The sequence below is a fragment of the Eucalyptus grandis genome, chromosome 8 (genome assembly GCF_016545825.1).
Source record: "Eucalyptus grandis isolate ANBG69807.140 chromosome 8, ASM1654582v1, whole genome shotgun sequence".
Taxonomy (NCBI): Eukaryota; Viridiplantae; Streptophyta; class Magnoliopsida; order Myrtales; family Myrtaceae; genus Eucalyptus; species Eucalyptus grandis.
Window position 1 is genome coordinate 44,521,834 of NC_052619.1, and position 22,868 is coordinate 44,544,701.

General features: G+C 37.1%; 2 long non-coding RNA genes across 4 annotated transcripts; both read left to right on the forward strand.

The window, feature by feature from the left end:
* Positions 1 to 4,273: 4,273 nt before the first annotated feature.
* On the forward strand, positions 4,274 to 6,771 carry LOC120286535. 3 transcript variants are annotated; one of them, XR_005545181.1, is made up of 3 exons: positions 4,274 to 5,177; positions 5,274 to 5,385; positions 5,625 to 6,771. It is a non-coding gene; the product is annotated as an uncharacterized LOC120286535 (long non-coding RNA). The 3 variants fall into 3 exon arrangements; XR_005545180.1 differs by having other exon boundaries at positions 4,274 to 5,003; positions 5,086 to 5,177; positions 5,274 to 6,771; XR_005545179.1 differs by having other exon boundaries at positions 5,274 to 6,771.
* A 3,731-nt stretch (positions 6,772 to 10,502) lies between these two features.
* LOC120286538 lies at positions 10,503 to 13,962 on the forward strand. Its single transcript, XR_005545184.1, has 3 exons — positions 10,503 to 10,624; positions 11,812 to 12,036; positions 13,407 to 13,962. It is a non-coding gene; the product is annotated as an uncharacterized LOC120286538 (long non-coding RNA).
* Positions 13,963 to 22,868: the final 8,906 nt, after the last annotated feature.

Genomic DNA, 22,868 nt, shown 5'->3' on the forward strand with positions numbered 1-22,868 from the left:
CCGCTTGACTTTAGAATTATGAGGTTCATAAAAAATGGAAGGATAGCTTATGAGCTACCCCGAACTGAGAAAATGACAATGCTGTTTAATGATGGCTGATTCTTTGGGCCAGTACACAGTTTTGCAATTTATGAAAACAAAATCTGTTAGGACAGAGTTGAACAATGATAGATGACTGGACGATTCGATGTTGTCTTAGCCCTTGACTTCTTCGCAATTACAGAAATCTATATGTAGAGGAATCTTTGGTTTGTAGCCGTCTCTTTGTCATCACTTTATGTGAGTTTCCGGCCTTCTCAGGTAAACATAACTATTATCTACGAGCTGGGTCCATATGATATAGTAAGCATATAGAAATCTCAAGGTTCATCTGAGTGAAACAGACAACAGGTTGGTGAATCTTGGACAACCTTGATCGATGCCGAGGCTTGCTATAGTTTTATAAATCATTTAAAATTGGACCCTTTTGAAACTAAGGTACTGATCTCTGTGAGCAGCTAATTTAACAATTATATGCCTCTGGACATGAGAAGTTGAACTGCAAAAAGATGTGGTTCTGACGTTACTGATTAGAGGAAAAACCCTTCTTGCTTTCTTTCTGGATTCCATGCGTTGAAAAGTTGTGTTAGGATGGGGACTTGCCTTTGCATTGTTTCATAAGGTGGGGCCATCCTCTCAAGCGATACTCAAGATATTGTGATGCTTTAGAAAACTGAACTAGAGCTACTGTAAAAGTATGGTGGAGGCCTAAGGCTTCTGATAAGTGGTCAAACAGAGAAGAGTCCAGTCTCATCACATGCTTTGAGTACTCCAGCATTTCTCTGCTAGAGATGTTGCGATGCATTAGAAACCTGAACTAGAGCTGCCGTAGAAGTATGGTTGGACGGATTCCTAGAGAGTACAACAAAGGGTGTTGATATTTTATATCAACTCAGGTGCAAAAGTTTGCTACTGCTACCGCTAGAACGTGAATAAAGTCAACCGTCAAGGAACATCCTTTTTTTCCACCTGAAAAGAACGGAATGACCACCTCCGAGGTTCCCATCAGTGAAAATGATCACTCATTAAGGATTGTCTTACTGATTCGTATCATTGATTGAGACTAGATGCAAGATTATATGCTATGACAGGTAGCCCTTGACTTGTTGAAGAAAATAGAAAAGGCCATCAAGTATTATGTAGTGAAAACCATTTACTCTACAATTGTATTATCAATTCACTTCGTTAATTTTCTCGAGTTTTCCCTTTTCGAAAGGTGAAAAACATGCAACGGAAAGTCGTGAAGGAAAACATGCTGTTCCTTTAATCAGCAGCGACTGATTTATGAAGTCCCTCTGGCCAAAAAAAAGAAAATTATGAAGTTCCATGTTGCTGTTTTTTATGACCCTCTTTGTAAATATTGTTTTCTTAGCATCTGTCTCCTACTCGAAAAACTTGCGCAATCCGTTGATCGCCTCCTCCAAGAGGCTCTAGGGACTTGATGGTTGCGCAATATTTTGCAACTAGGTCGTTGTGGTGGGGTGGGGCTCATAAATGTTTGCTCAACCATCACGTCATGTGTCCGACAATTGCATATAATAGACTTCAACGATCATGCCACGTGTTTGAATCCCGTGCATTCTCATTTTTATATGAACGAGCATGATTGATTAAACTATAGGATATGTAAAAAAAAAAAAACTATAGGATATGTAACTAGTTCCTAAATGGTTGCTTAACTATGGAAACATTGTATTTAATATATTGCATCTTTTTGGTGGAAACAAAATGATATAAGCAGGGGTTTGCACTGGAAGAAGTTGGAAGTTTTGAAAACGAAAAAGGATGAAGGTGGGCTAGGATTCAAAGATTTAATAAATTTTAACAAAGCAATGCTGGGAAAATAAGTCTGGAGGTTATCTCAGTCTCCCTTAGCCTTATGAAGTTTACTTTCCAAATGGAGATATGTGGAAGGCAGGTAAAGGGCAGCGTCCATTATGGGGTTTGGCAAAGCATTATGGTGGGGGGAGAAACTATTGAAAAGGAGGTACAATGGAGGGTGGGTGATGGCAAGAAAATCAAAATACGAGAGGATAGATGGCTGGAATCCAGTGTGATAGGTGGCCCGGCAAATCAAAACGACCCCATAACTATCACTGAACTTATAAATGATGAAAACAGGGGATGGAAAGAAACAGAGGTGCTGAACCTATTTGAAGACAGAATAGCAAATGAAATTTTATCTATTCCTCTAAATCCCAACGAGAAGGAAGATACCCTAATGTGGAAGGGTAACAGGGCTAGAAAATATACAGTTAAAAGCGGATACAACAAAGTCTGTGCACAAACTAAAGAAGCATAACAAAACAGAGCATCAATATCATTTCAACCTCCTCGAACATTGTGGACAAAGCTTTGGCATTTATCTATACCCCCTAAGATGCGCATCTTTATATGGAGTATCTGCCATAATGCAATTCCAACAAGAGAGAATCTCTACAAACGAAAGGTGTTACCTGACCCAATATGTTCGCTCTGCAACACAATCCAAAGACTACTGAGCACCTATCCCTACTCTGCAAATGGACAAAGAACATATGGACAGATCCACGGCTCAATCTTACTTGTAATCCTAACTTCATAACTCGGTTTGATAAATGGCTGTTGGAGAGTTTCGCAGGTGACAGAGACCTACCCGAAAAGGAGTTGGTGGCGACGGTACTATGGTTCGTCTGGAAAGCCCAAAACAACTCGATTTTCAGAGCTAAACAATTGAATCCGAACACCATAGTGGACCAGACACAAGCACATCTCCAAAATTTTAGTAGATGACAGAACAAAAAAGAGGCAGAGAAACCCCCAAACCCGCACTCACCACGAAGATGGATACCATTGGAGGGAGGGCTGCTGAAACTGAATGTCGACGGCTCTTGGGTCCATGGAGAACGGGTAGGATCAGTCGCCAGAATCTTGCAGGATCAAGCTAGCCAACTCATCGATGGCTTTGCGCGTCAGGTTCGAGCTTCCTCCCCTCTTCAAATCGAAACCCTAGCGATTTTGCACGGGTTGAAGTTTCTGCAGTTCAGAGAGGGACTACACGTGAGAGAGGTAGAAGTCGATAAAGTACAACAGGGCAAAGTAGTTTGTGAAACGGACTGTTTAACTGCAGAACAAAACATCATGGGCCGGGCTAAACCTCCTTGGACTGTGAAGCCCATTGTTGAACAATGCAGAAACCTTCTCTCCAATTCGAATTGATGACGTTGGCCTATTGCTCGCGGGAAGCGAATAATGCAGCAGATCTGATTGTGAAGATGCATAGAACTAGTTCACTACCTCAACACTGGAGCTCCTTCCCTCCTCCAGCTCTTTTGGAAATTTTATGTATGGAATCTTACCTATCGACTTCTTGTAACTCTCGCACTTTATGAATGAAAGAAGCTATCATTTTTGACCAAAAATAGTAATAATGAAGCATGATGGAATAAAAAAAACAAAAAAAAACAGATTAATTAGTTATTTACATATATCTATCGAAAATCATAAGTAATAAATTAGTTTCTTAACAAGAGAAAATCCAAATTTATTTCATTCTTTTCTTGCTCAAGAGTTGTTTTTTTTCACTTATGTTGATGCACGCAACATCGGAAGAGCTCGCGAATCATTACTTAATAATATGGCCACTATTTGAAATTAAAAGCAATGCAAAAACTGAAAATCCAAAATTAAGAAAGTTCATGCAACGTGCATTCTTATTCTTCCACACACAAAGGTTCCCCTTGAGAAAAATACTAAAACTAAAATAATCCAATTGGCATTTCAATTAGTGTACTCTCGTGAGCATCCTTATATTGGATATTATGACATCAAAACAACCGTAAAAATTAAACCAAAATACAAATTTCCATTTTATTTTCGTCCGTGTCGATGTCATAAATATATAGTTTTGTTAAACTTGTATACTTTCTTTTCAAAATTCCATCTAAATCATAGAGCAAAACTATAAATAAACCCAGACAAAAGCACAAGAGTTCGACTACGCGCAGTGCTTAAGCCTCGTTCGTTCGCGATTCAAGAAGAACCGTCGCAGTCGCCGGGGCATCGTCGGCTTCCGTTTCAGTTAGCCAGTCAGTCCTCTTTTGCTTTGAGAGAGCGCGAGAGACGCTCGGACGAGAAGCTCCTCGACCTTGCTTCCCTTTGCCATGGTGATATCTCCTCTCTCTCCCCATGACTACTGGAGTCGTCGAGCTTCTTCACTGAATCTCTCGCAATTCCCTATGTTTCTTATTGCAACACAGGTCCCACGATGTTGATGACTTCCTCTTTTTGTTTGGTTTCTCGGGCGTGTTTGGGTTTGGCATTGCGGGGGTTGATGGTTTGCGTTGAGCCGAGCGTTCTCTGTATTCGTTGGGTTTGACTATGTTCCTTATCTCTATCAGGTGGTTCTACCTTACACTTCCCATGTGGGATATTAATTGCAGCTATTCACCAATGTTATTGCAGATCAGATTATCCATGTCTACATTCAATTTGTATGGTTCACTCTGTAATCACTCACTCTCTCAGGGAGCTCTCTTCTGGATGCTCTTACTTAAATCTTCTCCTGATCTAAATTTGCCTCACAAATGATTTTTTTTTTTTATCTTGTTTATTGACATTGTGAATTACTTGGCCTCAAATTTCCTCAATCCTCCCACATGGATTCTTCAATGACTTTCCAAAACTTCTCAAGCGGTACCAACTTCTCCTCAGGAAGCTGGCATTGACAAACCTTCAAACTATATCTGCAAGAATCATGAATGTGAGAATTTGGATGATGTGGATGATAATTAAGATATTACTGTCATCTTTTTACGCCTACTCTTTGATTGAGATGGTATGCTGTTGTTTCCTTTGGCTGGTTGTATGATGTTAGAGCTGTGTATATGTTAGCTGATGCTGAATTTGAAGATAAACAGTTCTCAAGACCTTGCACAGGAATTCCTGCTTCTTGCACGGAATTTATGGAGCTATTCCTGTTTATTGTCAGTTTCTCACTTTATCGAGCAAATTTTTGCGATTTTATATATTAGGACAACTATGACAATTGTGATTGGCAAAATATAGATCAAGCATAATTGGGCAGATCTTAGGACAAACTATATTTGGGGGATGGTGACAGCAAATCCATCATAAGTATGGTTCCTGGCAGATTTGAGGTCCCGTCTCTTTACATGATCTTGTATCTTCCTAGCTCCTCATGTTCTTAGTTGGGTTAAACTGTTGTCGATAGTCTTATTATTAAAAATTTTCAGTTGACACTTGACGATCCTGTTGCTGGTCTGCTTGACAATCTTCCTCCTTTACATCTATATGTTCTGGGTGGAATTTTGACATAGGCGTGGACTTTGATGACTTCTATGGCTGGTCTGTTTATTCCACTTCTCTCCAAGGGAATTGACTTTGACTTTGCTTAAAAAAATAAAAAATTGCTTATGCTATCATTTTTGGGGAAAAGTGATTCACCGACTTAGTGTGGGAGAAGCAAGCTGGTACCCAGTATCATTCATTTTTCATGTGAATTTTAGTTTGTTGGAGTAATACAAATAAGAATTATTGAATGAAGTCTGTTTAGTTTTGTTGCCTTCTCCCCCTTTTGGATTCAGATTCCAGATCCATGTTGACCCAAAAGTTCTGTCAGGAGGCTGCAACTATAGTGTGCGAGCTGATCATCACAACTGGTAACCAATGATGCTATTAAACTTATTTTTTTCACTCCACACTTGATTTTTTTTTTCTTTTTGTTTTGGTATGAGGACCTTGGTTCCTTTTTCCCCATTTTATTATTGAGGTGAATGTCATAGCACTCACTCTCATCAGCCTAGTGGCGGTTCCCCCATCGGGTTGAAGTATATGATTCTATTTTGTCATTCCCCAAACAATCTTCCTCCTGTTAAATGGCTCGGATTACTTTGGTCTTCCCAACTTACAGATTTTTGTTGGTCTATTTCCTGTTATTGAATGTTGCAGAGTCTCTGCAAGGCATACTTTGATCTTCTGTCAGGGATATTCTGAACTAAGGGTACGGCATAACAATCTAATATAATCACTAGCTACCAAGTTCTCTTATTGAAACTCCAATTATTGTGCACATAACAAGATTTTATGGATACTCTCTTGTTCTTCTATTGAGAAAAGGAATCAATTCACTAGTTCCTGTACTTTGTTTTCTAAATTAGAAATTTGTTATAATTGTTAGTCTCCAATTGGCATTTTGAGTACACTACAAACAATGGAGATTGTGTTTTTTCTTTCAATAAATCTTACCCGGAAACCTTGAAAAAATATTAATTTTGTACATTTGTGTATGTAAGTGCTATTTCCATTCTTGTTGTTATTATCCGTTTTTAACAGTGTATATCTTCCACTAGTGTACAAAATCTTAGTTGTTCGTTATGTCTCTCTAACTCCATGTTCTACTTTTTATCTTAGAAGTCAGGAAAGAGGATCTTTGTCCTCCAACTATGGGAAGAGGGAAGGATCTCGACTTCGTTTAACTTTGTGCAGCTTGGATATTTTTAAAGTAAATGATGAGGAAGGTTTTTTTGTATAGATCTATTTCCTCTTCACCTTTTTCTTTGAGATGATAATTTTCTAGGGCTTATTGCTTTAGGTTGGAGGGTTTGCTGAATTTGAGAAGTGATGATCGATCCATTGCCTTTTCTGCAAGGCTAAGTTGATGAATTGTGGAGACCAGGCTTTGTTATAAATTGGATAAGCTCCCATTTTTTGGATTGATGGTTCCATTTATAAGGGATTTCTAACGGTTTTCAATTTATTGCAAGAATTAATAATAGAAATGAGACTCACTGTTATCTACCTACAAATTGTTATATCAGACATAACTCATTAAAGAAACAAGAAAACATGAAAACCTTTGCGCTCTTCTCAATTTTTTTCCCCTTTCTACTCAGTTTTACATACAAATTTGTTTTTCATGTTCCCTCTATTTTTCGGTGTACTGTAAAGAGAATGGTTTGATTATCCTCAAGAACAATGTTTGAAAATCTCAATTGGTCTTATTTTATCTTCCCCAACTATTTTTAACAACAATATTAAGAATAACCCTTATGAATTCCCAATATGACATTGTTGCTGCTACCACCCGATTGGCACCATCGCTCCCATCACAACCACCATTGATGCCTCTATCTTCACCAATTGTGTTGCCACCATTACCACATCACCTTCCTTCTCTCTTTTAGTTTTTTTTATTAGTTTTTTATATCTATGAAGATCTAGTTGTCATAATTGGGAATGTAACGTGTTTTTTGTTGTTACCATGCGTAGTAAAAGAACTTTTCTTTCTAATTTCACCACTATACATATAAGATTTTTTAAAGCGAGAATTTTCCAGAAAACCTTATTCTTTTTCAAGTTGTCAGGCGAATTTATGGATTAATTATCAGAAAATTGAAACAAATTTGAACATCAATAGCTTTTTAACATTATAAGCTTTTATCTATATTGTCCATATCGCCGCAAAGCTCTGTCTTCTATGTACAGATAATGAGATGATTGAACGAAATAAAAAAAACTCTCTTAAAAGATTTGTCGGAATAAAATCGCTACCACACTCCCTTATGCAGAATTTAATAGATGAAAATTAATTAAAAAAATTGCATGAAATAAAAGGTCAAAATGAGAGTCGGCACAGAGAGGGCAAGCGGAGCATCGGGCAATTGCGATGAAGAGATTTAAAGAAGGCCAACAACAAAAAGAATCATACTTCAAGGTCATTTAAACCGCCTTGAACTCATATTTCGATATGACTTGGATAGGCATAATAGAGGCAAAGGGACTAGCCACAACTCAATATCCAATACAATATGTAGATATTCTATGGAGACATGAAAAAGATACATGAAAGCCCACTGTCAATCCGAAATATTCAATTAGGATTTCAATTTGGGGAAGAGAGGACACGGCATCTTTTGATGGTGTGGACTTATTCACTTAAAGTATTTGTCACGTAGGAAAGAAATTATTAAAATAAGTCACATCGGTAATTTCTGTTAACCAAAGTAGGAGGAGCTAACAGAGTAATTTGATCACATCAATTTTACAATTTTAAGATTAAATTGCATTTTTTTTAATGTTTTAGGACTCAATTATATATTTATGACAAGTTTTAAAAGTGTCAATACATTTATCTGAAATATTAAGCAGTCGTATAGCACAATCATAATGGACATTCATGTAATCGATGGAGTTTAGAATGTTGCGGATTTCAACAATGGCCTGGACCGGGGAAAGTCTTGCATAGTTCGTTCAACATCTAACAAAAACTCATTTATGTGCCGGGTTGACAGGTGAGGAACAATGACATCAGAGTGACTTGTTTTTCTACTTTGAAGTACTGGAGGAAGCTTCCCAGTCCGTTCTTGAGCAATTTTTTTTTTTTTTTTTGGGTGTTGATAGGTGTAGTAGCCTGGAAGGTATCAGTTGCCAATGCCAAAAACAAGGTCGAGCCTCACTAGGTGTAGTAGATATAGGAGTGGAATCCAATTGAGTTGATGTCCACAATGCTTGACTTTTGGGGTCGACTCGATTCAGTGATTATACATAGCTGGAGACTGGGTATTACTCTATTGAAAAAAGTATTACACGGATGAGACATTTGTAATCAAACCATATGCACAATAAAAGACGTAATTTAACAAAGAAACGAGCTAAGCTAGCAAATAATTATAGGATGCTTTGTATTCACTCGTGCTCTTTGTTGGTCTACTGGAAAATATTTTATATATGAATAAAATTAGACCTCACGAAAAAGCAAAAAAAATTCAAGTTGTGCTTAATATATGGAAGAAAATATAAAAGATATTAAACGAAACAGATCCCACTTTTTCTTTCTAAAATGCGCTTACCATCCACAAAAACTTCTTGAAATGCATGCCAATGCCATGTGATGAATTCGTCGGTTCTTTCTTTTAATTCGCAGGAGGGAGTGGTAAAAGTATGGTGGGACTATATTAGTAGAGGATGGACCCTCTTCATTAAAATTGAGTCCTTCCTTAAATTAAAAACTTTTAAGTAAGTTTTGCTAACATTTTCAATTGACTTCTCTAAAAAAAAGTGGGTCCAAATTATGCGATACCACCAACTCAAACACTATTTATTTACCTTGGAAAGTGTTAGAATCTTCAATTTAAAGGTCTAAGCTTAGAGGTGGAGGAAGGTTATATGTGTGTAAAGAGTATATAAACCCCATAAATAACTGATGTGAAATACTATGACCATCCTCTCCTAATCACAAATTGAATTAAAAACGGCAAGTGGAACTTAACAAATGGGTGGTCACACATACAGAATAAATTGAGACTAAGCTTAGCTCTGATATCATGTTGAAATGTTCAACCCAAAATCTTCAAGCTAATAGATTGAGAGAGATATTTTAATCAAGCAGTGGCCATTCACCTCTGCAAAGTGAGTAGTTATATGCATGTTTGCTAGACCATATCGATTTGACAGCATGTTAATAATTACATATAACAACCTTATGTCTATGCATGGCACAAAAGAAAAACGAAAAAAAGAACATTTGGCTTATGTTTTCGACTAAAAAAAAAAAACTTATGAATTATGGGTTATGCTTGTGCTCTTGTTAGTTTTTTGGCTATTAAAGACGTCGCGGACAACAACTTTACTTCGTATTTCAGCATGGGTATGGACCTTCGAGTGATGAAAAAAGAAAAGCGAAAGAGATAAGTTTCTTAAACACATTGATTCATGTCGACTTGTTACGACACAAGTATTAGATCTTCTGAGTTTCATAGATTGAAAAGATAGGACGATCAAGATTTAAGTCGGAATTAGAATTACACCAAGTTAAGCGTTGCTTGGGTAAGAGTGACAAGGAGAACGGCAAAAGTTGATCCAGTGGTGCTAGGAATATGCGATGATTGCTAAAGGGTAAATTGGAGTTTTTTTGTACTTCAAAATAATTAAGGGCGCTTTCAAAATGATTTACTTATTAAGAGCACTTTGTGACGTGTAAGCATTTCTTTCTTCTTCTTCTTCTTCTTTTTTTCAAAATTTTAATATTTTAAATAAATTACAGAGAATTTGAAAATTCACCATTTTCATGATAAAATTGTTTTTAGCAGACATTAGCTTTTATGCATGATAAAAAAAAAAGGTTCATAATTAACATAATAATTTTTACTCATTTAAATTTAAAATATATTATAATATCAAATACCAATAAATTTATGTTATAATAACATAATAAGTAAAACTGTTACTGATTATTTAATATTATACTATATAAAGAATATATAAAATTTTCAAAAAGTCTCTTTAGAAAGAGACAACTAATTTCACATGAAAAAAGTAACGTTAATATTAGTAGACGTATAATTCTTTACGAACTTTCCTTATATAATCTTTTGGAGTTATGACTCTATTTCGAACTCAAAATAGTCTTATTTTAAAAGAAAAAAAGACGACCGTTGCTCTCGTCTCCTTCCTCTAACCCGATCGTCCTTCCTCCGCCCCTCGTTCCAGTCTCTCCGGCGTTCCTGGCTGTGCTCGCATTCCTCTCTCTCTCTCTCTTTCTTTCTCTCTCGCGTGACGGGCCTCTGCGAAATCCTCTTTAGAGAAGGTCAGTCTGTCCTTTTGTTCTAGTTGTCGATTGATTGTTGATGGGCATGATGATTGCTTTCTCGGTCTGATTTGTGAAGCATCTGGTTGCAGAAACTTGTTTTCGTGACGGTTTCGCTTGGTCTCCCTTCGGGACGATCCCAATGGTTGATTTGGATTATTTGGTTTGACCTCGTCTTTTTGATAATCTATTATCTCGGCTTGTTCAAATTTTTTTTGTTGTTCGGTGAATTGGTGGTGGCCTTTTTCCTCTTCGTTCGCGGGATGTCCTTGTTGGAAGTGTTTGGTTTAGCTCCTCCCCTGATTTTTATCACCTGCTTCTGTACTTTTTTATATGAAGAATTCGTAGTGGATTCTTTTCCCTTAGAGCGAACTGCTTGTCTGAGGATGTTGACTAAGGACGATGAATGGGGACATTGATCAGTTTGTTTCATAGAACAAAGCGTTTGGGCTTTTGGGAGGACTGAGGATCCCTTTTGCTGTCTGTTGTTGGTAGAGATGATGAACTAGTGGTCTTTGATCTCATCTTAGACCGGCGATGGACTGAAATTTGGTAGAGATGATGAACTAGTAGTCTGGGCATTCACTGGTGTTGATTGAAATTTGTTCTTAAGTTTTTTTTAACTTTGGGTGATGATCATGGTCTAGTTCCAATTCTTTAGCAGGTTGCGATTTTGCCAGGCTTGAGAAGTGGTGATCTGTTGCATTATCTTTATGATGTCGAGTTGATGATCTCTGACAATCATCAGATAAAGCTACCGCTTTTCGAGACAGTTACAGTGTTTGAATGGAGGTTGTTCTTCAGTCCTGTTATTTTCTGATTAATGTGAAAACCAATTCTCATTCCTTCGGAGGTCAGAGTTTGGTTGATGTATGAACTGTCATGGTTCTTTCTATGCAACGTGTATGCTCACTTTGGATCATTGCTGTTGAAAATATAACACGGGTGTACTTCCTAGAAATAGTCCCTCCCTTGTGTCCGCATACTTTATTCTCGTGCTGCATCTTTGATTGTGCATGCAATTCCTCTCTTGTTTGCTCTTTGCTTGACATCCTCTGCCGAGTACTCTTCAGAGGAGACACCATTCCTGAACCACATTCTTGATCCTTTTTCTTTGCCTTCTGTTAGTCATATTTTGTATGTTTTTCAGTTGAGTTAAATTGAATTAGCAGAACATATTCCTGCAGGGGATAAAACTTGGTTTGAGGTTTTTACATATTTGGTGAGCATGGAGTTCAGTCTGCTTCTTTTTGTAAGCTGTCTAATTGCTGCAACTGGGAAAAACCTTCCCATTTACCCTTTTTAATTCTTATCAAATTTTGATCAGATGATTAACGTCTACATTTTTTTTTATATGTTATTTTATCGACGATGAACATCACACTTGCTCGAGTGGAAAAGTCAAGCAGGAGGTTTCTACCTTTCCTTCTGATTTCATATGATATTTCAATACTTGCATGGTGATATTAATTTGTATTGATAACCTATTTTACCCATCAAGCATAGCTGTTATATCTATTTATAAATAAGATCACCATTTGCAACATGATTCTTTTGTTGTAGATGATTTGTCTGCCAGATAATTTAACTTATGGTTCTAATAAATCTTTTTTCTCATCAGCTATACAAGGGGGGTTTGCGTTCATTTTTCTTCTAATTGGAATGCATGGATTTTGTAGTATCTGGGTGGTCTGTTGCGAGAACAGAATTGGTTTATGTCCTGATTGAATTTGTATGAATGCTTTGAGGTTCATCAACATTATCTGGTTCAAGTTTCCCTCTGGTTATTTTAATTAATAATATTGCTTGCACGAAATGTATGGACTTATTCAGCTGTCAACAGGTGCTTGCTCTAGTTTGGAGTAATCTCTTCAGCTAAGTGTGTCGCGTGAAGATGGTTAGGATTCAGTGATAAAAAAATTCAAGTTTGTCGAGTGAGTGAAAACAGGAGGCAGTCATGTTTAGTTAAGTTGCTGAATTGTCTTCTTTGTGGATAGGAGCCATCAGCTGAAATTTGGATCCTTCTAATTTGGATTATCTATAGCTGCTTGAGAACCCAGATAGATCTGGTTCTATCTTTAAAGGAGATGCATGGAATGCGTAGTTCTCCTCGTGTAGGTTGGACTCTTCTTGCTGCAAATAATGTTGCGTTCTTGTCTTTGTCTGCAAAATTCACTGGATAAACTACAATTGAATTGTGTGTCCAAAGCTATGGGTGCTTTTGAATTGTGCTTCCAACTGTAGTTGTTGCTTTCTTGGTCATTAGGTGGCACACAATGTTGGGAGTTTGACTTTATGGACTAGAGACCATGTTCCTTATCTCTATCAGATGGTTAACCTTACACTTATGATGTGGGATATTGATTGCAGTTATTCACTAATTATGGCAGATCAGATTATCCATGTCTACATTCAATTTGTTTGGATCACTCTGTAATCACTCTCCCAGGGAGCTCTCTCTTCTGGATGCTCTTATTTTTATGTTCCCCTAATCTAAATTAGCCTCACAAATGATTTTTCATATCTTGTTCATTGACATTGTGAATTACTTGGCCGCAAGTTTCCTCAATCCCTGCACATGGATTCTCCAATTACTCTCCAAAACTTGTCAAACAGTACCAATTTCTTCTCAGGAAGCTGGCATTGATAAACCTACAAACTACATCTGCAAGAATCGCGAATGTGGGAATTTGGATGATATGGATGATGGTTAAGATGTTTTTATCACCTTTTTTGTACCTACTCTTTGATTGAGATGGTATGCTGTTGTTTCTTTTGGCAGGTCGTATGATGTTCGAGCTATGAGTAAGTTAGCTGCTGTTGAATTTGAGGATAAACAGTTCTCAAGACCTGGCATAGGAATTCATGCTTCCTGCACAGGATTTGTGGAGCTGCTCCAATTTGTTGTCAATTTCTTACTTTGTCGAGCAAATTTTTGAGATATTGTTAATAGGACAACTACAACAATTGTGATTGGCCGAATATAGATCAAGCATAATTGGGCAGATCTTAGGACAAGCTATAACGGGGGGACGGTGACAGCAAATCCATCATAAGTATGGTTCCTGGCAGAGTTGAGGTCCCATCTCTTTACATGATCTCGCATCTTCCTAGCTCCTCATGTTCTTAGTTGGGTTAAAGTGTTGGCGATAGTCTTATTATTAAAAAGATTTCAATTGACTCTCGACAATCCTGTTGCTTGTACATGTATAGGCACGGACTTTGATGAATTCTATGGCTGGTCTGTTTATTCCTCTTCAAAAAGGAAATTTTGGTTACACTATCTTTTTTGGGAGAAAGTGATTCACCAACTTAGTGTGGGAGAAGCAAGTTGGTACCTTGTATCATTCATTTTTCATATTAATTTTAGTTTGTTGGAGTAATACAAGTAAATTATTGAATGAAGTCTGTTTAGTTTTGTTGCCTTCTCCCGCTTTTGGATTCCGATTCCAGATCTATGTTGAGCCAGAATTTCCCTCAGGAGGCTGCAACTATAGTTGTGCGAGCTGATCATCACAACTGGTATCCAACGATGCAATTAAACATTTTCAGGCACTCCGCACTTGATTTCTTTTTTCTGTTTTGGTATGAGGACCTTGGCTACTTTTTTCCCCTTTTTATTATTGAGGTGTTGGATTCAGATTGTGTATCTATATTGAGCCAAAAGTTCTGTCAGGAGGCTGCAACTAAAATTGTGCGAGCTGATCATCACAAATGGCAACCGGTCATGCAATTAAGCCTTTTTTCACTCCACACTTGATTTCTTTTTTCTGTTTCAGTATGAGGACCTTGGTTGTTTTTTTCCCCATTTTATTATTCAGGTGAATGTCATAGCACTCTCTCTTGTCAGCGTAGTGGCAACTTCCCCATCGGTTGCAGATGGATATCATTCTATTTCTCATTACCCTAACAATCTTCCTCCTGTTAAATGGCTTACATTACTTTGGTCTTCCCAACTTACAGATTTTGTTGGTCTAGTTCCTGTTATTGAATGGTGCAGAGTCTCTGTGAGGCGTACTTTGGTCTTCTGTCAGGCATATTCTGAGCTTACAGTACTGCATCTAAATAATCCAATATAATCACTAGTTACCAAGTTCTAAAAAGATTTTATGGATGCTCCCTCATTCTTTAACTGAGAAAAGGAACTGGGAGTTTCTCTCTATATGATCATCTCTTTCTTCGGATGACAAAGTGGGAGAAGAGGGTTGTCTTGCCAATTCTGACGCTGTTTATTTGAAGACACTGGGACTTTCTATTTGCGCGTCCCTGTCTTGCTGATGTTCAATCTCTAGCGTGGTGCATTGATATGTGTGCTCTCAGCTCCTTCTTCATGATTGCTGACAAATATCGAGCATTGTTGATAATGGAATGCCACAGATTTTGCTCTTTCTTATATATGGTTGTGTAACTGGGCTTAACTGCAAGAAGGTATTGTCAATCCAACATTACTGAACTGTTCACAAACTTTCTGCATATCCATGTTGCTAAGATTTGGACAGGTTAGTGAGGTCATGTTTCAATCTCAAGTTCACTTGACTTGGCAGGGGTGAGATTTAGATTGACACATCCTCTGTACTAGCTTATGTGCTGTGATTCTTATTTTGGATTATACTTCCAGTGTCACATTTGTTTTCATATTTAAAAAGGAGTTTCTACGGCAAAAGAAATTTTTTTGCAGATTATGCAACTATAGTGCCAACCCTAGGAAAAAATGGAAAATTGCAGCGAGGAAGGATATTCTCAACAATGGGGTGGCCATTGAATTTATTAGAGCGCTACTGCTGATAGGTTGGCTAGAGAGAATCCAAATTTAAAGAACAATATCTGTTGCGGAGCACATCCTATCTGTGGTTTAAAATTGTCTGCTCTTTTCGAACACTTCTGCTTTCTTTTGTCGTAGTTAAGTCACCAAAACATCTAGAAGATAAGAGTTATCAGGCTTTCATTGTGGTGTGGCCAGATAAGAGAAGAACCGGATCCTTTTGTTGCTGCTCAAGTAGTGATGGATGCCTTGAGATTGCGGGAAACATGTGTTGCCATGGGAGCAATAGACTTGTTTTTGGCATCTAGGCGGCAGCCATGTTGTAATTCTTGCTTCATAATGATTATGTGATCTTTTTTTGATCTGTGGGTGCAGTTCATACTGGCCAAAAAACTTAACCGTGCTTTGTTTATATACAAGTGGATGGTTTAGGTTAGATGAAATGACAAAACAGAAAAATAAACAAGTCCTTTTGTAGTTTTTCGAACCAAATTAAGTGATGATTGATTGCCTTTTCTGAAAGGGTGAGTCCAGATGGTGAATGCTTCCAATTGATTCTAGTCCCTTCAATTTTCATCAAAGAGGATGTTATTCAGTTCTCTTTCTTTTGTAGGTAAGAATTAACTACAATGTGGAGTGTTCTTCAATCCGCGATGGCTTTTTCTAGCTGGATATTAGAGTAATGATTTGCTTGGACAAGATCTTGATTCTTTGGCATTTTTATGTGAGTTCAGTTGGTTTTGGAAGGTCAACAACTATAGACTTTCTTCAGTTGTAGGAATTGTTTAGGAGTCTGGAAAGCATGAGGTCCACATTAGTTCTCGCTTGCTTCTCTTCATTCTTATCTCAATGTGAACTGCAATCACTGATTGGATCGCTTGCAAATCATGTCGATAGTTTGTGTAGGTTTTATCCATCATGGTTTCTTACAATAGATAATTGGGAAATCTTAGTTTGGTTGGCACTTCTGACTTTTGATTTATTTCTTCTGTTAACTGATTTTGGATGGCTCTTTTGAATGTTGTAAGATATAGCTGTTCTGTGCTTTGGCAGATTAGAGCCTTTCTCTGTGGGAATGGATGAAGAAGTTTTCATTGGCTTGGTACTATGACTGGTATGCTTTCTATTAATGATATTTTGTTTGTCTTACCTTCTTTTTCTTTCATGAAACTATTGTGAACGTTATTTTTTCACTGAATTTTTTCTTTTGATCTTCTTAGGTGCACATTTACTCAGAAATACATTTCTTGCATATGTATTAACTTGGTGTAAGTCTATTTGAATTTAGTGTGGTGAATTTGGCTTAATTGAAGAACTTTTGTCTGGTTATTTATTGTACTTAAATTAGATGATATTTGATGTTGCTAGTAGAAATGGTTTTAAGTAGTGTTGTTATTTCTCTTGCTGTGAATTTCGATTGGCCATTATATCAATTAGATGTCAAAAATGCTTTTCTTTATGGTGATTTGTCTGAAGAAGTATATATGGAGCAACCTCCTGGGTATGTTGCTCGGGGGAGAATCGTAGTAAAGTATGTCGGCTACATAAGGCAATTTATGGGTTGAAACAGTCTCAAGAGCATGGTTTGAAAAATTCAGTTCGGTGATTTCCAGATGTGGTTTCCACCAATATTATTCTGATCATTCTATTTTTGTTCGCAAGAAGGAATCGAGGTAGTCATTCTTGTGGTATATGTGGATGATATAATTGTCTCGGTAGTGATGTGGTGGCATTTTGAGATTAAGTCCTTTCTTCAGCAGCAATTTCAGATTAAGGACTTGGGAACTCTTAGATATTTTCTGGGGAATTGAAGTTTTACGAAGTAAAAAAGGTATTAATTTGTCTCAGCGAAAGTATGTTCTTGATCTTTTGTCTGAGATAGGTACACTAGCTTCCAAGCCAGTTGATACTCCTATGGATCCAAATCAAAAGTTTGGAGTTGATGATGGAAAAGAAATTGAAGACAAGCATCAATATCGGCGTCTAGTTGGGAAACTAATTTATCTTACTGTTACACGTCCCGATATTTCTTTTGCTGTTGGCGTGGTGAGTCGGTTTATGGAGTCACCTAAGAAAGTTCATTGGGATGCTGTATGTCGCATTCTTCGATATCTTAAAAGCTCTCCTGGTAAGGGACTCATTTATAAATCTAATGGTTCTTCTACTTTGGTTGGTTATTCTGATGCTGATTGGGCTGGGTCAACATATGATCGACGGTCTACAACTGGGTATTGCACTTTTATTGGTGGTAATTTGGTTACTTGGAGAAGTAAGAAACAAACTACCATTGCCAGGTCTAGTGCAGAGGCTGAATATCGTGCTATGGCACATACGTAGCTGAATTGTTGTGGTTGAAATCTCTTCTTCAGGAGCTTGGATTTTCTATTAATCAACCTATTGACATGATGTGTGATAATCAAGCAGCCATTTATATTGCTGGGAATCCTGTTTTTCAAGAGCGAACTAAGCATATAGAAGTTGACTGTCACTTTGTTCGTGATGCTGTGAAGCAGAAGTTGGTTGCTACTCCTTACGTTGCCTCTAGAGATCAATTTGCTGATATGTTTACCAAAGCATTATTTCGTCCTGCTTTTGTTGCTGGTTGTTCCAAGCTAGGCATGGGTGACCTATATGCTCCAGCTTGAGGGGGAGTGTTAAGTTACTTTAATTAAGTTTCCTTTATTATCAGAGTTTTATTTCCTTTTTACTTACATAAGGATATTATTGTTATATACAATTTATATTCAATATAAATACAATGGGTGTAGGGTTTCTGTGATTACAGAAAACTACAGCCCTCTCTTTCTTTCTTTTACGTTCTCTTTCTCCTCCTTCTCTCTTCCTTCTTTCTCTCTTTCTACTTGCTGCGGGTTCTCTAATCAGTTTTGTGACAATTAAGATGGTAATCTTGGATGCTGAGGTAGTATGCTGGTGTGACCTACTGCCATTTTTTCCTCTATATTATTTGGAGCTGTGCAGATAGGTTTTTTCCCACTTTTTTTTTTTCTTTTACATTCTGTTTTTCGCATTTACCTGAGTACTTTGCCAAATCTTTTACTAAATGCTGTAATATGTAGTGTTTTTCAATTGTAGTTGATGTTGTTTGTTCAATGATCTCTTTCATCTTCTAAGGATGATAAGTACAATAAAACTGGTCATTATGCATTGAATATTGTGTTTAGGCTTCTTGGAGGGGAGTGATGATCCATTTTTGCAGTCCTGCTTGGTTCGGTTGCTGAGTGGTCTTCAGGATGGGCTGTGGACTGAAATTGTGAAGATTTCTAGGCATTTTCTAGCTTTGATTGAAATCCGTCTCAGTTTATTATATCTAGCTTCAAGTTCTAATCCTTCTACAGGAGTCAGATTAAGCCAGATTAGAAATGTGGCGATCTACTGCTTTTTTCCGTGGGGCTAACTTGATGATCGTTTGAAATTGGATAAGCAGCCACTTCTTGGTTTCTAGGCAGTCTTTGGTTTGAATGAAGTTTGTTCTGAGATTCTGTTTTTTTTTTTCAGTGAAGGTGAGATGATCAGGGCTATTTTTCCTCCACTGGTAAGAGTTTTTGGTCGATGCAAATCTGTTCAGATTCGATGTGGAATGTCTTCAATCTGGGATGGTTCTTTCTAGCCTATAATCTTTATTTCTTTTTCAGGCTCTTCTTCCTTTGAGCACTTCTATTGGTTTTTGTTTGGGTTTAATCATTAACTCTCTTCCATTGTAAGGATTTTTTACAAAGCAGGAAACTTTGAGGTCCACTAAGTTCTGGCTAGTTTCTCTTCTTTCTTATATGCATGCGCAATAATCACTAATTCGATTGCTGTGTCTAAATCATGGAGATAGTTTATTATGTGCATGCACAGTATCTTTCTTATGTGGGATTTATTCTTCTTGCTTTTTTTCATTGTTTCAGCTCCACACAATACCTAGTTTTCTTAGGCTTTCAGTTTATATGATTGCCGTGTTTTCTTTTGGTACAGAATCTTTGGTGAAATGTTATTATTAATCAGATGATTTATGTACCATAGGTCATTGTTGAGGAATGGTCTCGATCGGATTTTAGAAGTTTCTGGCTTGCTGCAGAGAATTTCTTCATTTTCGCGTTGCCTCTTTGAAATTCTGCCAGGGTCATGCACATCATTTGTGTTCAAGCTCCTTCTATTTACTTGTTTCACTAGCTGTTCTGGATTTATAATACAGAAGATTGGTATTAGTTACTTTTATCTTGGAGCAATCTCTTCTGATTGGACAAGCTCTTCATTCTTTGGCAAATCTGTCATATGGTATGTTAACGTGACTTATCATCCCATTTTCTCTAATCTTATTTAGCATTGTGGTAATAGGATAGGCATTTGCCCCCATATGCATATATGAGTTGTTCTAATATTTGTGTTGTCTGCTTATAATATGACCGAGAATTTCATTACATCATAATTGAATGGCTATCGAGTGTGTCAAGAAACATTCATTATTCAAGAAATGCTCAATCGTGTCGTCTGCTTATGATATGACTTAGATCTGCATTACATCATGACATTGAGGTGACAAAATAAAAAATTCGTTATTCAAGAATTGTTCATTCTCCATTATCATACCTTCTCAATTCGTGTGTATGTTTTTTTTTTCCCCTTTTACATTATGTGGTCGTTCTCCATGTGCATGTATTTGGTTCATCCCTAATTACTTTGGTAATGCTTTTATGGTAGGAGGGTGTCTAAGGACTAGCTTCACTATGCTTTGAGGGTTTGAACTTCGATGTAAGATCTCTTGTTGTCAAATGACGGCCACCTATTTGAAATACATGCAACTTGAGAGTACTTTAGTCTTCTTATTTGAAATAAGACAAGTGGATTTGCTTAGCCTAAATTTTTCATAGCTGTATGCATTCTTTTTTTTTTTTTTTGGTTGTGAGGAACATTGTTTGGGACATTTTTACAAATGAGATGATTTTGTAGGTGAAATAGGTTGTTTTGAGTTTGTAGTGCCAACTTGATTTTAGGTTCTCTTTGATCATTGGGACTAGGATGACTTCTCTGCAAGGACCTTGATATTTACTTTGTTGCAGACTGTTGGCATCTCATTCTGAAAAAAGATGTACTGGTAGGGGATGATGCAGCATAGCCATTGAAACGTAACTTCCATTGGCATTGCTTGCTCTCTGACCAGCTGCTGATATTCTCAATTTCTTATCCATCACAAAACCGTGTTGTTTCATTTAAGTTGTGGTCAGTAAATGGCTGGTCAGGCTGGGAGGATCAGGCACTGGGTGCTTAGTTGGCATATTTGTCATATTTTGTAGTTCTTTAAGATGGGTGAATTTGAAGTGGCAGATGACCATCCTGCAGGGAATATGCTTTGGTTGAGGTTTTAACATATCTGGTAAGCATGAAGTTTAGTCTACTTCCTCTTTGCATTTCTTATGATATCTGTATATATGGATGGTGACCTTCTACTGCATACGTATAGTTTAATTTATTCGTCAAGCATAGTTATTGAAGCTCTGAAGGGCTTTGAGTTAGTAGATCTCCATTTACTATACAGTTCTAGATGTATCTCTTTCTCATCAGCTCTACAAGAGTTGTTTGGAGTCATCTTCCTTGTAATTGAGATATTAAACAGTTGCTTTATGATCAATTTCTTTTTCTTTGATATTTGCTTTGAAGGCACAAATAAACATCTGGCTGGTTCTATTTTCTGAAAATTGTTGGTGAACGTTCTGCTTGTAGTCAAAAGGTTTATCAACCTCATTAAGGTTTAAGTCTGCCTCTAATCATATCAATCAGTTTGGTGGCTTCCAGGCTGTATGGATTTATTCAGTCTTTTGATGGGGGCTTGATAAAGTTTCAAGCGATCACATTAAGAATGTTATGTGAGGATGCTAATGTTTCAAGCTATGGACGAATTCAAGTTCTCCAGTTGGTGAATGCTGGAGTTTATCATTAAATGCATTTATGTTCAGGTGAGCTACTTATTGGTTGATCTTCTTTGTGGATTTGGGTGACAAGCAATGTCGGAATCTTTCTATATGGATTGTCTATGGCTGCTTAAACTCCACAAATATCTGGTTTATGATACCTCCATTTTTAATGATTAGAGGAGATGCGACGAATCCTTATCTAGATCTGGTTTATGCTTCTGTTGTAGGTCGGAGTCTTCTTGTCGCAAATCATGATGAACATTTAATAAAACTAAGTCATCCTATTGACATTCAACTATTATAAACTGAAAGGATGATGTATTATTATTGAGAAAAAAACGAGAAACTGAAAAAATCTTTACTAGATTATATGTACTCTGTCAAAATAGATGTTACATATATCCTATGTCATCATCCTTTATAAAGAATTATACAATAACAGTTTACACAAGAATGAGAGTTCCACTAGGTGTTTGATATACTGGCCATCTCTAGGTCTTTTTCTGCCATAGAAATCAAGTCTATGAGAAGGAAATCTTCATATAGATCTCCTTCTTTTTTACCAGATTAAATTGAATTGTTTTATTGACCTTTGAATTTCTGCCTTGATAGTGAAGAGGAATGTTGCTTCCATAAATATATTTCCCTTTCCCTTTCACTTTTCTTTTGTATTGGTAGTTTCTGATTATATATTTGTTAAGTGTGGCTGGCTGAATGTTGTAACCATCCGTACATGTAATGGGTATTTTTTCCATTTACCAAGTCTTTTGATTCGATCTACATGCTTTGTTTATGCTATGGAACTTTCCCAAGGTTTTACCTTGCCTCCAAGATTCTGCCATGGTTATGGGCATCATTAGTTTATCGTCTATTCATTCATCGTTGATCTTTCGGTTAATTTGTTAATGTGCTGATTCTGGATTTGATTATTCAGTGAATTGGCAGTGGCTTCTTCCTCTTGAAGCATTCATTTGTCTGAGGATAATTAATACAATGAAACTTGGTTAGTTGGCTACATAGAATAGGGCACTTGGACTTTTTTTGGAGGACTGATGATCTATTTTGCAGTCTTTTGATCATCATCAGGATGAACAATGTAATGAAATTTTGACAGCCTTGAGTGCACTTACACGTTCTTCAGTTTATTATCTTTATGGAGTGTATAGATGATTATTATCCAGTTGTAATTCTTTTAACGGGTTGAAAGTTCATCTGGATTTGACAGCTGATGATCACATGTCTTTTAATGGGGCTGAGTTGATGATTTTTTGAATGTAAGTTAGGTCCTGCTTATTGGATTTTAGGCGATTATTGGGTTGAATGAAATTTGTCCTCCACTTTTCTAGTTAAGGTAAAACGATCAGTTCCTAGTTTCTCTTTTCCTTCTCAAGTCACAGTTTGGTTGAGGCAACACTGTGCCTCGTGAAGTTGCAGCATAAGCATCAATTCATAGGACAAGCTCTTCTTGCAGAGTTCTTTCTTGTCCGCAAAGGTCCACACAAGGTATGGCTTGTTCCTCTTCATTCTCATGTGAGTGCTGCAATTTCAAATTGGATTCTAGTAAATC